The 16256-nt window shown below is 41.6% G+C and overlaps 1 long non-coding RNA gene across 1 annotated transcript; it reads left to right on the top strand.

The window, feature by feature from the left end:
- The first annotated feature begins 4693 nt into the window (after window positions 1–4693).
- On the top strand, window positions 4694–15861 carry LOC116359232 (uncharacterized). Its single transcript, XR_004206613.1, has 3 exons — window positions 4694–5268; window positions 11868–11951; window positions 14934–15861. It is a non-coding gene; the product is annotated as an uncharacterized LOC116359232 (long non-coding RNA).
- The last annotated feature ends 395 nt before the right edge of the window (window positions 15862–16256 follow it).

Here is a 16256-nt window from a genome sequence, read left to right as displayed (position 1 = left end):
TTGACGTTATGCTGTTCAAATAGTACGATATTCACTTCTTTATCATTTAAAAATGTAACCTACATTTCTACATTAAAGTTACACAACCTGTGCGTGTAAAGATCAACTATTTCCATCGATAGCTACGGGCTTTCCGACAACCACATAGCCGTTAACATGTTAGGCTACACTTTCAGATTGATGGAATAGCGTCCAACTATGTTTGTGTTGTGTTGTGTCGTAGGCCTATCCGTCGGCCCTATTCATTTCATCACTGACATTGTCTTTATTAATTCACACATGGCACAATGATGCAGTTTATTATAGTATAAGGTTAGCCTACATTTGACTGCATTTTAGTGGCACTGCTGGCGTATAGACGTTTGCCTAATTGCTGTTAAAATAGACAGAGGCTACTGAAAAACACACCTCATCAATGTTGAAATCGCACAATCTGATCTAATAGGCCAGTTCTTGTTTGGATTTCATGTTAAAAACTCACCGTTGTATTTCACTCTGTTGCATAATGCGAGAGGAACTCAGAGGCATGAAAAAGTCAAGCGTTGTCTTGAGAGAAGTCTGCTAAAAGAGACAAAGCAGTGCCCTCTGCAGGACTTGATAGCTAACCTACCCAATGCAACGTCACAATTCTTCATAATCAAATGAGGCATCGTCTTGAGAGTCAGAAAACTGAAGGCTTTTATTTCCCTTTTGACGTGGTGACATGCCTTATCAAGAATAGGCAGACTTTTGGAGAGTACCTTTCTTCCAACTACAATAAAGTTTGTTATTATTTTAATTAATTTGATTTCAATGATTCATTTTAGCGATTCAACTGTTTCGTCATTTAAAAATCTAGTTAAATCCCATGAGACAAAGCCCCCTGATTCTCCAGACTGTTCAACACCCAAAACGTAAATAGAAAGCTAAGCACAGTCTAAATAGAAAGCTATAGGAAGCTAAGCACAGTCTAAATAGAAAGCTATAGAAAGCTAAGCACAGTATAAATAGAAAGCTAAGCACAGTCTAAATAGAAAGCTATAGGAAGCTAAGCACAGTCTAAATAGAAAGCTATAGGAAGCTAAGCACAGTCTAAATAGAAAGCTATAGAAAGCTAAGCACAGTATAAATAGAAAGCTAAGCACAGTCTAAATAGAAAGCTATAGGAAGCTAAGCACAGTCTAAATAGAAAGCTATAGAAAGCTAAGCACAGTATAAATAGAAAGCTAAGCACAGTCTAAATAGAAAGCTGTAGAAAGCTAAGCACAGTATAAATAGAAAGCTATAGAAAGCTAAGCACAGTCTAAATAGAAAGCTATAGAAAGCTAAGCACAGTCTAAATAGAAAGCTATAGAAAGCTAAGCACAGTCTATCCTGCTGGAGATGAACACTTGTGTGAAAGGCCGATGCGCCCTTGGTAGGCTGCCTATATCCTGCAGGGGGCATCCTTGACATGCTGTCTTACTCTAGCTATCTAGCCTACATCAAAGGTGAGGGTTGGTCTACTCAACACTTCCACGTGTTGAGTAGAACCGAGTTCTGAAAATAGGTAGCCTCCTCTGTAGCAACCCTGTTCATGCAGTGCCACAGGTACTGCAGGATTTTGTTCCAACTCGGCACCACACCTGACCAACTGAGCTAACTGATCAGTTCAGTGACTGCCTACATTCAACACACCTGGTCTTCCAGGTTGGTTAAATCAAACACATGAAGTGGCTGCAGTCCTCCAGGACCAGGGTTTCCTCCCCCTGGTGTAGCCTGTGTAAGAAAGGAAACACAACATAGGTCAGGTTGGTTAAATCAAACACATGAAGTGGCTGCAGTCCTCCAGGACCAGGGTTTCCTCCCCCTGGTGTAGCCTGTGTAAGAAAGGAAACACAACATAGGTCAGGTTGGTTAAATCAAACACATGAAGTGGCTGCAGTCCTCCAGGACCAGGGTTTCCTCCCCCTGGTGTAGCCTGTGTAAGAAAGGAAACACAACATAGGTCAGGTTGGTTAAATCAAACACATGAAGTGGCTGCAGTCCTCCAGGACCAGGGTTTCCTCCCCCTGGTGTAGTCTGTGTAAGAAAGGAAACACAACATAGGTCAGGTTGGTTAAATCAAACACATGAAGTGGCTGCAGTCCTCCAGGACCAGGGTTTCCTCCCCCTGGTGTAGCCTGTGTAAGAAAGGAAACACAACATAGGTCAGGTTGCTGTAATCTGGAAGTAGTAATGTTAATAATAATGAACTGCAGGCAAATTTGACAAAATGTCTGTCATTATTTGCAGGTAATTGCATTATTGACCACATCTCAAGAATTCAAGAAGACAAGTTCCCACATTCGTCATCCTCCTATACAGGACTCTTTATAATTGAGAGTGCTGAATTTGGAGATAATGGCAAAAACATATTTTCATGTTTGCATGATTCATAATCGCATTACGAGGGGTGAAGGTTCTTGGGTACATTTGTCTTTGCGTTGTGAAAATTGATAATCAATATGGTCATATTAACCTTAGTGATCATCAATATAACTCTGAAATGCATCGGCTTATGGGCTGCTAACCTTATCTAAATATATTACATTTCAGCACAATTACTACATGGATGAACTCACCACATGCATGTCTACTAGTTCTGCACTCACGTGCTAGTCGGAAGTCTGACATGACACTTCTCCGTTCCTCTCCTTATCTACCCTGACCAGTGTTAGGGCTTTAGAAGGCTGAGTTCAGCCCCTGTCACAGGACTGTCTGTTGCCATGGACATTGGACAGCATTGTACACACAAACCCCTGGGCCCCATAGTCCCAAAGGACTATTGCATTTAACAGTCTGATCTACATGTTGAATATTGTCCAAACACAATTCTACATCATTGCAGGTGAATTTATTCAACAAATTTACCCTGGATTGCAATTTAGGTTATTCCACTACCTACATTTGCCATGCTCTTTCTGTAGTCAACTAGTAATTATTATAAAATATTGTCAGGGTTACTTTCTAAATGTAATCTGTTACAGTTACTAATTACTGTACCTTTCCAAAATTGTAATTAGTAACGTAACGTTTGGATTACCCAAACTCAGTAACGTAATCTGATTACATTCAGTTACTTTTAGATTACTTTCCCCTTAAGAGGCATTAGAAGAAGACACAAATGTATGTTACCAATTGAATGATCTATTGCAGGATAAATAAATGTTAAAGTTTACATAGCTGGCCATATATGGATGTTACATTTTACTTTATGGGTTGGTTATGTAGGCCTTTTCTAACCCATCGCTTTCTACTACATATAATAATACAATTAAATTATATCTTTACATGAATATATATATATATATATATATAATTTATAAGTCCAAAAATGTATGTAGCAACTACAGATGGCCCCATTAAGTCTATCAAAAGTGTGTAAGTTTGAGCATGTGTGCATTAGGCCTATGGATGTATCTTATCAGCATGAATTAGATTGAGCAATATAAGCCAGTGGTGTAAAGTACTTATGTAGTACCTTAAAGTATTTTTACTTAAGTAGTTTTTTTTGTGTGTCTGTACTTTACTATTTATATTTTTGACAACTTTGACTTTTACTCCACTACATTCCTAAAGAAAATGATGTACTTTTTACTCCATACATTTTCCCTGACACCCAAAAGTACTCATTACATTTTGAATGCACAGGGAAATGGTCCAATTCACAGACTAGTCAGGAGAACATCCCTGTTCACCCCCACTGCCTCTGATCTGGTGGACTCACTAAAGACAAATGCTTTATTTGTAAATGATGTGTTGGAGTGTGCCCTTGACGATACATAAATAATGATAAAAAACAAGAACATTGTGCCGTCTGGTTGGCTTGATATAAGGAATAAGAAATGATTTATATTTTTTACTTTTGATACTTAAGTATATTTAAAACCAAATACTTTTAGACTTTTACTCAAGTAGTATTTTACTGGGTGACTTTCACTTTTACTTGAGTCATTTTCTATTAAGGTATCTTTACTTTTACTCAAGTATGACAATTGAGTACTTTTTCCCCCACTGATAAAAGCCGCACTTTTGTTATTTATATGATCCGCACTATGCAGATGTGCACGAGCGCATTTCTTCACTGGCTGTCCACTGGTTTCAAAACAATGATTGATAGGCAGCTTAAACTTCTTGAATTCAACCATTACTGGGTTCAAAAACACATTTAGATTTGTGAACAGCCATCCACAACAACCACAATCCGTAAGGCGCAAATAGCTAAATGAGAGAGCAGCAGTGCGATTCACATCAATGCGCTATGTAGATATCAACAATAAGTGAAATCTATATCGCTGTAGACTACACCACAGCTGTCATCCTTACCTCCAAGCGTTTATTCAAATTGTATAATCTTTGGATGCCGACAGCAGTCGCACCAATGGAAGACATAGCTTGGACTGTAGCCTATAAAATGCTATTGCTGCTCTTTTCCCGCGATCCATCAAACACATTTGGTGTGTCAACACAGTGGTCTCTGAGTTGTGGTCAGACTCGCTCAAGTGGAACCACCTTAAATTTGCGATTTTTTTCAATGCTGATTTGAATGTCATTGAGAAAACAGAGGTGTCAAAAAAAAAAATTCGTAAACATATTTTCTGAATTTAAAAGTAATCCTCGAAGTAATCATCTAGTTTTTCAAAAGTATCTGTAATCTGATTACAATATTTTTGCTGGCAATGTAACGGATTACAGTTGCCGTTTTTGCAATCTCTTACATGTAACATATTACATGTAATCCGTTACTCCCCAACCCTGAATATGGTTTGAAAAAAACTACAACTACTGAGCAATTTGGAAAGATTTGTTTTTCCAGGAGTGGTTTTCTCTTTGAAGATACAAGGAAGTTTGAGCATCTGTATAATCGTCGGCAAGGAAACGAGACGCTGCACAGCAAAGGAAAATCTTGCGCAGGAGAGCATACATACATACCTCTCACGTCAATCATGATTAGTTCGTGAAATAGTCAGAAACTGTTACATACTTTCCCGCGGATTGAAGTAACGCTATATAGTGACACAAGTTTGAAGTTTTAGTGACAAGGAATTGTCAGGATGAAACATGTCTGTCGAGGAGAATATTCCCCCCTTTTAGGAGGATGACAGAGTAAAGTTTATAAAAACAAACGTTTTGTCGGATTTTGGAAGTGAGGCAGGAAACCTGGGAGAAGAAGTGTGTTACAGTCGAGGAAAGCCAGACCGTTCTGAAAGGTGTCTTCGAAAAGCAAGGTATTGTTTTTGACTCTACCGTCGACTGGTGCTCCCCGAGGTGAGGCTGGCAGGTTACTCAGTCACTTTAGTACTTGAATGTGTTATTAGTGCTGTAAACACATTTTTGTTTTGGGTCGATGAGCAAGGAGACTGTAAATAATAGTTTTACTTGACTATGTTTTTTTTACAGTGGAACATTGTCATGGCTATTGCCTGTAATTTCTAACTATTTTGTAAATCAATCTTTAGGCCTTACCTGCTTCTAAAGACAAATAATGTTATGTTCTCAAGAAGAAAGCTGTGTCCATAATTGCTGAAAACTGCAGGAAACTTTTTGGCTTGGTCTCCCAGCCTCTTCTTCCACAGATGTCATTCACTGTTGAACAGGTAATCAAGCGTTGTTGTTTTGACCCAGTCCCCAATCCATATTACAGTCAGTCAGTCAGTCCACTAAATGATACTGACCTGAATTATGTTAAATAATTAAACAACTAGCATGAAATAAGGTTAGACCTATATTGATAGATTACAGGGAATATTTGTCACCGCTTGTTTATACCAAAGACCAGTAAACATTGAGAGATTTTGCCTTCTCTATTTGGTCAAGGTGACAAAATATCCACATGTAGTCATCATATTAAGATGTAGTCAATGACTACAATACATGTGTGTTTATCCATAAGACCAAAGACATGAACAGATCGAGAAGGTCTACTTTGTCAAGGTGTGTGTGCCACTACTGTCCAACGAGAAGAACCATCACACGTGGCCGCATTTGATGTCACAAGACCTAGTTGGTCATTCAGAGAACATGAGGAACAAGGTGTCCGTGGTTAGGGGACAGTTCTCTGGGAAAACGGTCCTCCCCATCCCAACCGCTACAGCCAGGATAGAGGGCTCTCAGAGGAACATCAGAACATAAGACACACTCCAAGGGGTCCTAATACGGGCTACATCCCAAATGGCACCCTATTCCCTAATAGCTCACTGGTTCAAAGTAGTGCACTATATATGGAAAAACTTGGTGCCATTTGGGGCAGCTGCTGCATTACTACAGTATTCAATGTCTGAGTGATTTTAGGGCATTTATCTTCTGAATCAGGCATGATAGCCATGACTGGACAGTGGTCCATGCCATTGAGTCTATGGTGATCAGCTGGACCCATCTGGTCCAGAAGATCATTGAAGGAGGATTCTGCTGAGCTGCTTCTGAAGTGTTTGAAGCCAGGGCCTAGTGCTGAGCTGCTTCTGATGGATCTGAACCCAGGGCCTAGTGCTGAGCTGCTTCTGATGGATCTGAACCCAGGGCCTAGTGCTGAGCTGCTTAGGATGGATCTGAACCCAGGGCCTAGTGCTGAGCTGCTTAGGATGGATCTGAACCCAGAGCCCAGTGCTGAGCTGCTTCTGATGGATCTGAACCCAGGGACTAGTGCTGAGCTGCTTCTTAAGAGTCTTAACCCAGAACCCAGGGCCCAGTGCTGAGCTCAACTTCTGGACCTCCAGGAAATATCATATACTCAGCATATCCCAGCAGGTACAGTGTCCCTCATATGAGATGCCATATTTCAACATCCGCTCTCTGGACTTCTTTGTGGAGAACATGGCTGGGGGAGGACCAGGGTGGAGGCAGCAGGCTCCTCTGTTTGAGTCCCACATGGTGCTCTCCCCTCCTAGGCCCGTGGTGCCCTTCATCCCCTCCCTGGAGAAAGAGGCTGGGTACGGCATGTATGAGCTGCTGGAGGGCCTGGTGGGGGATGTGCTTTAAGACGTCAGTCTGGGTGAAGAGGGTGGCAGAACACCTAGACATGGAGAGCTATCAGGTATCTAACTATCATCAGATTTCAGCTGTTAGGACTTGGCTGGGTTAGATAGATGTTTACTGGTCTGGTGGTGTCATGGTTTGGTTAGATAGATGTTTACTGGTCTGGTGGTGTCATGGTTTGGTTAGATAGATGTTTACTGGTCTGGTGGTGTCATGGCTTGGTTAGATAGATGTTTACTGGTCTGGTGGTGTCATGGCTTGGTTAGATAGATGTTTACTGGTCTGGTGGTGTCATGGCTTGGTTAGATGGATGTTTACTGGTCTGGTGGTGTCATGGCTTGGTTGGATAGATGTTTAATGGGGATCCTAATAAAATGCCTCTATGGACATGTGTTGACCACTGAGGAGGTTGAGGCTTATGGAGAGGACGTGTTTCCAGACAACCCACCTACTATTGACAAGTTCAAGGAGCAGGTGAGACAAGTTTGTGGATATACTGTGTGTATCCACTTCGCAAGTGTAACTGGTGTGAAATGGCTCGCCCTCTGCAAGGGCTGTGGCTTTTGTGGAGCAATGGGTAATGGTGCTTCAACGGTGACTGTTGATGTGTGCAGAGGGTCCCTGGTTCGAGTCCAGGTAGGGACGAGGAGAGGGAGGGAAGCAACACTGTTACGTTGATGCTGTTGACCCGATCACTGGTTACTGCGGAAAAGGAGGAGATCAAAGGGGGGGTGAGTGTAACCAATGTCAAATGGCTAGCTAGTTAGCGGGGTGCACACTAATAGTGTTTCAATTGGTGATGTCACTTGCTCTGAGACCTTGAAATAGTTGGGGCTGTGGCTTTTGCTTCGAGGGTGTCCGTTGTTGATGTGTGCAGAGGGTCCCTGGTTCGGGGGAAGGAGAGGGACGGAAGAAACTGTTACACAAGCAGTCTCCCAATTTGAACATTTGACTACATTTTAGGACATTGTAAAGCTCTACAGAGACTAGGGTTGCAAAATTCCAGTAACTTTATTCAAAATTCTGTTTTCTTTTCAGTAATCCGTTTTGGATGATTCCCGGTGTTCCTGTTTATTCTGGGAATTTTCCAACAGGGATTTCTGGGAAACCAGGGAATTTGGGGAGATCTACAGGAATGTTCCAACCCTAGTATACATTTTAAAAGACTGCAATACTCAAATCTGTCACTAAATTAGGTGATTTCTAATTCAGTTTCTGCTTGATTTTCCAGATTGACTACTATGAAGCTGGTGGACGTTAGAGTGTTTGGGGGATGGTTCAGAGTAGATATCAAGTCATTCAAGATCAGTCTTCCGAATATCATTAAGAAGCGGAGCTGGATGTTCAAGGAACATCTTATGACATACGTCACTGACAGGTCCTCTGACAGAACGTCTTTTCATTTATCTAGCAGAATTCAATGTGTGCTCCTCCCAAGTGTGTGTTGTCAGGAGGGGTTGGGTTCAGCAGCAAAATAATTTCCATCACAACAGCAAACAAAAAAAACTACATTGCTTCTTGGTGGATTTCTGATCGGGAGAAAAACATTGTTTATTGGTGGAGCTATGATCAGGAGAAAAACATTGTTTATTGGTGGAGCTATGATCGCGAGAATAACATTGTTTATTGGTGGAGCTATGATCGGGAGAATAACGTTGTTTATTGGTGGAGCTATGATCAGGAGAATAACGTTGTTTATTGGTGGAGCTATGATCAGGAGAAAAACATTGTTTATTGGTAGAGCTATGATCAGGAGAAAAACATTGTTTATTGGTGGAGCTATGATCAGGAGAAAACATTGTACACACTTCAGAGGCTATTTACTGTTTAAGACTTGACCTCTAATTTAGTCAGCACTATCTACTGTTTAAACATTACATCCATGGTTCCCCTACCCTCCCAGTCTGGATGAGCTGGAGCAGTTTGTGCGGGCCAAGACGAGGGGCTGAGGCAGGCTGTGTCTGAGGGCGATCGTGGTGTCTTAGTGGAGGGGATGGGACACCTGCTGGCGGTCAGGGACAGACAGGCTGTTTGACCTGGATAACACCATAATATAACCCCAGACCTGTGGAAGCCCTCTCCTCTGTAGGATAACAACAGAGCTGTTGAAGCCCTCTCCTCTCTCTTTAGGATAACACCATAATATAACCACAGAGCTATGGAAGCCCTCTCTTCAGGATAACACCATAATATAACCCCAGAGCTGTGGAAGCCCTCTCCTCTCTCTTTAGGATAACACCATAATATAACCACAGAGCTGTGAAAGCCCTCTCCTCTCTCTTCAGGATAACACCATAATATAACCACAGAGCTGTGAAAGCCCTCTCCTCTCTCTTCAGGATAACACCATAATATAACCCCAGAGCTGTGGAAGCCCTCTCCTCTCTCTTTAGGATAACACCATAATATAACCCCAGAGCTGTGGAAGCCCTCTCTTCAGGATAACACCATAATATAACAACAGAGCTGTTGAAGCCCTCTCCTCTCTCTTCAGGATAACACCATAATATAACCCCAGAGCTGTGGAAGCCCTCTCCTCTCTCTTCAGGATAATACCATAATATAACAACAGAGCTGTGGAAGCCCTCTCCTCTCTCTTCAGGATAATACCATAATATAACAACAGAGCTGTGGAAGCCCTCTCCTCTCTCTTTAGGATAACACCATAATATAACCCCAGAGCTGTGGAAGCCCTCTCCTCTCTCTTCAGGATAACACCATAATATAACCCCAGAGCTGTGGAAGCCCTCTCCTCTCTCTTTAGGATAACACCATAATATAACCCCAGAGCTGTGGAAGCCCTCTCTTCAGGATAACACCATAATATAACCACAGAGCTGTGGAAGCTCTCTCCTCTCTCTTTAGGATAACACCATAATATAACCCCAGAGCTGTGGAAGCCCTCTCTTCAGGATAACACCATAATATAACAACAGAGCTGTTGAAGCCCTCTCCCATCTCTTTAGGATAATACCATAATATAACCCCAGAGCTGTGGAAGCCCTCTCCTCTCTCTTCAGGATAACACCATAATATAACCCCAGAGCTGTGGAAGCCCTCTCCTCTCTCTTTAGGATAACACCATAATATAACCCCAGAGCTGTGGAAGCCCTCTCCTCTCTCTTCAGGATAATACCATAATATAACCCCAGAGCTGTTGAAGCCCTCTCCTCCCTCTTTAGGATAACACCATAATACAACCACAGAGCTGTGGAAGCTCTCTCCTCTCTCTTTAGGATAACACCATAATATAACCCCAGAGCTGTGGAAGCCCTCTCCTCTCTCTTCAGGATAACACCATAATATAACCCCAGAGCTGTGGAAGCCCTCTCCTCTCTCTTTAGGATAACACCATAATATAACCACAGAGCTATGGAAGCCCTCTCTTCAGGATAACACCATAATATAACCCCAGAGCTGTGGAAGCCCTCTCCTCTCTCTTTAGGATAACACCATAATATAACCCCAGAGCTGTGGAAGCCCTCTCCTCTCTCTTCAGGATAACACCATAATATAACCCCAGAGCTGTGGAAGCCCTCTCCTCTCTCTTTAGGATAACACCATAATATAACCACAGAGCTATAGAAGCCCTCTCTTCAGGATAACACCATAATATAACCCCAGAGCTGTGGAAGCCCTCTCCTCTCTCTTTAGGATAACACCATAATACAACCACAGAGCTGTGGAAGCCCTCTCCTCTCTCTTTAGGATAACACCATAATATAACAACAGAGCTGTGGAAGCCCTCTCCTCTCTCTTTAGGATAACACCATAATATAACCACAGAGCTATGGAAGCCCTCTCTTCAGGATAACACCATAATATAACCCCAGAGCTGTGGAAGCCCTCTCCTCTCTCTTTAGGATAACACCATAATACAACCACAGAGCTGTGGAAGCCCTCTCCTCTCTCTTTAGGATAACACCATAATATAACAACAGAGCTGTGGAAGCCCTCTCCTCTCTCTTCAGGATAACACCATAATATAACCCCAGAGCTGTGGAAGCCCTCTCCTCTCTCTTCAGGATAACACCATAATATAACAACAGAGCTGTGGAAGCCCTCCTCTCTCTTTAGAATAACACCATAATATAACCCCAGAGCTGTGGAAGCCCTCTCCTCTCTCTTCAGGATAACACCATAATATAACAACAGAGCTGTGGAAGCCCTCTCTTCAGGATAACACCATAATATAACCCCAGAGCTGTGGAAGCCCTCCTCTCTCTTTAGAATAACACCATAATATAACCCCAGAGCTGTGGAAGCCCTCTCTCTTCAGGATAACACCATAATATAACAACAGAGCTGTGGAAGCCCTCTCCTCTCTCTTCAGGATAACACCATAATATAACCCCAGAGCTGTGGAAGCCCTCTCCTCTCTCTTCAGGATAACACCATAATATAACAACAGAGCTGTGGAAGCCCTCTCCTCTCTCTTTAGGATAACACCATAATACAACCACAGAGCTGTGGAAGCGCTCCTCTCTCTTTAGGATAACACCATAATATAACAACAGAGCTGTGGAAGCCCTCTCCTCTCTCTTTAGGATAACACCATAATATAACCCCAGAGCTGTGGAAGCCCTCTCCTCTCTCTTCAGGATAACACCATAATATAACCCCAGAGCTGTGGAAGCCCTCTCCTCTCTCTTTAGGATAACACCATAATATAACCACAGAGCTATGGAAGCCCTCTCTTCAGGATAACACCATAATATAACCCCAGAGCTGTGGAAGCCCTCTCCTCTCTCTTTAGGATAACACCATAATATAACCCCAGAGCTGTGGAAGCCCTCTCCTCTCTCTTCAGGATAACACCAGTGTGTCCCTGGTAACTTCAAAACGGTCCCATTAAGGCCCCCCATTCATTCATTTGTGTATATTTATCTATGCAGTGCAGTGTGGAGGTCTGGACAATGACCAAGTGGAGGGAGATAAACATGGACCAGATGGGCGCAGAGCTCAGGAGGTTTGTCAAGGTGACATCATCTACCTACCTAATGCCTCAACACACACACACACACACATACACATATCACCCTCCACATCTCTTCTGCAGTATATTCTGTCATTATGCCCTATGTGTTAGCAAAGAACTAGATGCCTTAGTGTTGTCATCACTATCTACCCTCTGTTTGTGTAGGACATCTGTGAACTGTACAAAGAGGGACGTGTATCGTGAGTTAGATCTCTATGTGTAGAACCTGTTGACATCACTGTGGGCTGTCAGCGAGCTGCAGAACCAGGCCATACGGCAACGCAACAGGGCTCAACTCGCCATCACCGCCAAGGTGACAGAGGGAACTAGCACTGATCTGACAAGAGATTCAATAGAGATGTGTCCCAAATGGCACCCTATTTCCAATCACTTTATAGTGCACTACTTTTGATTCAGGCCTATAGGGGTCTAGGCAAAAGTAGTGCACTATAAATGGAAAAGGGTGCCATTTGGGATACAGCCTAGGATAGATCCACGCATCCCAATTAGAGGTCGACCGATTATGATTTTTCAACGTCGATACCAAGTATTGGAGGACCAAAAAAAAGCCTTTCTTTTTTTAATCCTTTTTTTTACATTTGATTTATTTATTTGTAATAATGACAATTACAACAATACTGAATGAACACTTAATATAATACATCAATAAAAATCCATTTAGCCTCAAATAAATAATGAAACATGTTCAATTTGGTTTAAATAATGCAAAAACAAAGTGTTGGAGAAGAAAGTAAAAGTGCAATATGTGCCATGTGAAAAAGCTAACGTTTAAGTTCCTTGCTCAGAACATGAGAACATATGAAAGCTGGTGGTTCCTTTTAACATGAGACTTCAATATACCAAGGTAAGTGGTTTTAGGTTGTAGTTATAGTATTTATAGGACTATTTCTCTCTATACCATTTGTATTTCATATACCTTTGACTATTGGATGTTCTTTATAGGCACTTTAGTATTGCCAGTGTAACAGTATAGCTTCCATCCCTCTCCTCGCCCCTACCTGGGCTCGAACCAGAAACACATCGACAACAGCCACCCTCAAAGCAGCGCTACCCATGCAGAGCAAGGGGAACAAGTACTACAAGTCTCAGAGCGAGTGACATTTGAAATACTATTAGCGCGCACCCGCTAACTAGCTAGCCATTTCACATTGGTTACACCAGCCTAATCTCGGTAGTTGATAGGCTTGAAGTCATAAACAGCTCAATGCTTGAAGAGCTGCTGGCAAAACGCACGAAAGTGCTGTTTGAATGAATGCTTACGAGCCTGCTGGTGCCTACCACCGCTCAGTCAGACTGCTCTATCAAATATCAAATCATAGAATTAACTACAACATAATAACACACACAAATACGAGCCTTTGGTCATTAATATGGTCGAATCCGGAAAGTATCATTTCGAAAACAAAACATTTATTATTTCAGTGAAATACGGAACTGTTCCGTATTTTATCTAACGGGTGGCATCCATAAGTCTAAATATTTATGTTACATTGCACAACCTTCAATGTTATGTCATAATTACGTAGAATTCTGGGGAATTAGTTGGCAACGAGCCAGGCTGCCCAGACTTTTGCATATACCCTGACTCTGCGTGCAGTGAACGCAAGAGAAGTGACACAATTTCACCTGGTTAATATTGCCTGCTAACCTGTATTTCTTTTAGCTAAATATGCAGGTTTAAAAATATATACTTCTGTGTATTGATTTTAAGAAAGGTATTGGTGTTTATGGTTAGGTACAGTCGTGTAACGATTGTGCTTTTTTCGCAAATGCGCTTTTGTTAAACCATCCCCCTGCGTTGCATTTCAAAATCAATGCAACGCAGGACACTCTAGATAAACTAGTAATATGAGAGGTGATTGTACCATTCCCTTAAGGAAAAGCACGTTTAGTCAATCTGCTTTCTCTGCGAGAGCTTCCTATATCTGGAATACACTGCCAACAGACACACATACAGTGGGGCAAAAAAGTATTTAGTCAGCCACCAATTGTGCAAGTTCTCACACTTAAAAAGATGAGAGAGAGGCCTGTAATTTTCGTCATAGGTACACTTCAACTATGACAGACAAAATGAGAAAAAAAAATCCAGAAAATCACATTGTAGGATTTTTGATTAATTAATTTGCAAATTATGGTGGAAAATAAGTATTTGGTCAATAACAAAAGTTTATCTCAATACTTTGTTATATACCCTTTGTTGGCAATGACAGAGGTCAAACGTTTTCTGTAAGTCTTCACAAGGTTTTCACACACTGTTGTTGGTATTTTGGCCCATTCCTCCATGCAGATCTCCTCTAGAGCAGTGATGTTTTGGGGCTGTTGCTGGGCAACACAGACTTTCAACTCCCTCCAAAGATTTTCTATGGGGTTGAGATCTGGAGACTGGCTAGGCCACTCCAGGACCTTGAAATGCTTCTTACGAAGCCACTCCTTCATTGCCCGGGCGGTGTGTTTGGGATCATTGTCATGTTGAAAGACACAGCCACGTTTCATCTTCAATGCCATTGCAGATGGAAGGAGGTTTTCACTCAAAATCTCACGATACATGGCCAATAAATTCATTAAAAATCCTACAATGTGATTTCCTGGATTTTTTTTCTTCTCATTTTGTCTGTCATAATTGAAGTGTACCTATGATGAAAATTACAGGCCTCTCATCTTTTTAAGTGGGAGAACTTGCACAATTGGTGGCTGACTAAATACTTTTTTCCCCCCACTGTACCTGCACCACCTATCACACTTTTTGAACTCAATATTCTACTGGTATTTATGTATTCATTTGTGATGCTATCCTTGATATGATCCTGTTATTGTCACATGCTAGACATGCACATATGTGTGCCCATGCATCTATCAATCCAATGTTATCATGATTTGTTATCAGGGATATTATACTTTAGTAATCCACAATGACCTGGTGATGTAATAGTCTAATAATTAAATTTGTCTTCCATATTCCTAGATACCTTGTAACTGGCGATTCCTTCAAAATGATTGCTTACAGTTACTGTGCAAGGTTGGGTGACCAGGGCCATCTGGGACTGCCTCCTGGAGGAATTCAGGTGTGTGAAGGCTACCTGTGTTCTGCATAACTTCATGAGGATAGACACAAGGACCAGGAGGGGATCTGCAGCTTCCGCTGTGTGTCAGAGGAGAAGTCTGCTGTTCTGCAGGATGTTTCAAAGATGGGGTCCAACAACCAGCAAGAGAGGCAATCCATGTGCGGGAGATCTGCACCTCCTACTTCTTAGACGAGGTTGCTGTTCCCTGGCAACACCATAGACTACACTATGCACAACCAAAGGCTCTTTTAAGAGCCATTCACATTGCAAAATTAATATTCTTCCATTTACTTGGCTATGTCAACTGCAGTTATTAAAATCCCAGTTTCTCTCCCTTTCTACTTATCAGGTAAGGGTTTGACGTCTGTACAAAAACAAAAACAGGCTATTTTAAATCACCCATATTGAAAAAATGTACAACAATTAGACACCCTATAACCCACACACTCATGTATAAATCTGATTGACGGATTGTGTTGTGCAGTAAGCAGGCTCGGGTGTATAACTGTGGCTCCTTCCACCTTCAAAGAATAGGCAAGAGGGCCAACCATGGAGAATAGGCAAGAGGGCCAACCATGGAGAATAGTACGACACCTCATTATTTCTGTAACTACTCTGCATTGTTTGTCCGTTCATGTTTTTCAGCATAAAGTGCTCTGCAGACACTTTCCCTTTGTCTTTTACACCTCTCTAACTGCCCCCTCTTTCCTCCACTGTTGTATAATGCACAACAGATGTGCATGGAAGTACAGGTTGAACTTGTATTTATAATGCTTGTATTTATAACATTTGGATAATTAACTTCCTTCAATAAAGCGTTTCATATTCTCTACTGGTTGAAATTAAGTGTCATTTAATGAAGTACTACACCTATCCTGTTATCAGATCAATGCAGATGAAGGGCATTTGATATGGAGATGAACCGGTTTTAGAGTATTTACATGATGTATAGGAAGTGTAGGGTACTGTTTAAAATATATATATTTATGTATATTTGAATTACAAATCCGCCTTTAATTAGTTAAATCCTATTTCTAGGCTATTAGTTACAATGTGTAACCATTGACATCCCAGGACCAGGATTGGTAAACACTGCTGAAGTGTGTAATTGTAATACATACACCGCATCGCCACATAACACACAGCATCATACAAAGACTAGAATGTGATACTCCTGATATTGGATATGACTGAAAAATAATCTCAAAGACATTCATACCTGA

Source organism: Oncorhynchus kisutch, unplaced genomic scaffold (assembly GCF_002021735.2).
Source record: "Oncorhynchus kisutch isolate 150728-3 unplaced genomic scaffold, Okis_V2 Okis02a-Okis13b_hom, whole genome shotgun sequence".
Lineage (NCBI taxonomy): Eukaryota > Metazoa > Chordata > Actinopteri > Salmoniformes > Salmonidae > Oncorhynchus > Oncorhynchus kisutch.
This window is presented reverse-complemented; position numbering and strand designations above follow the sequence as displayed.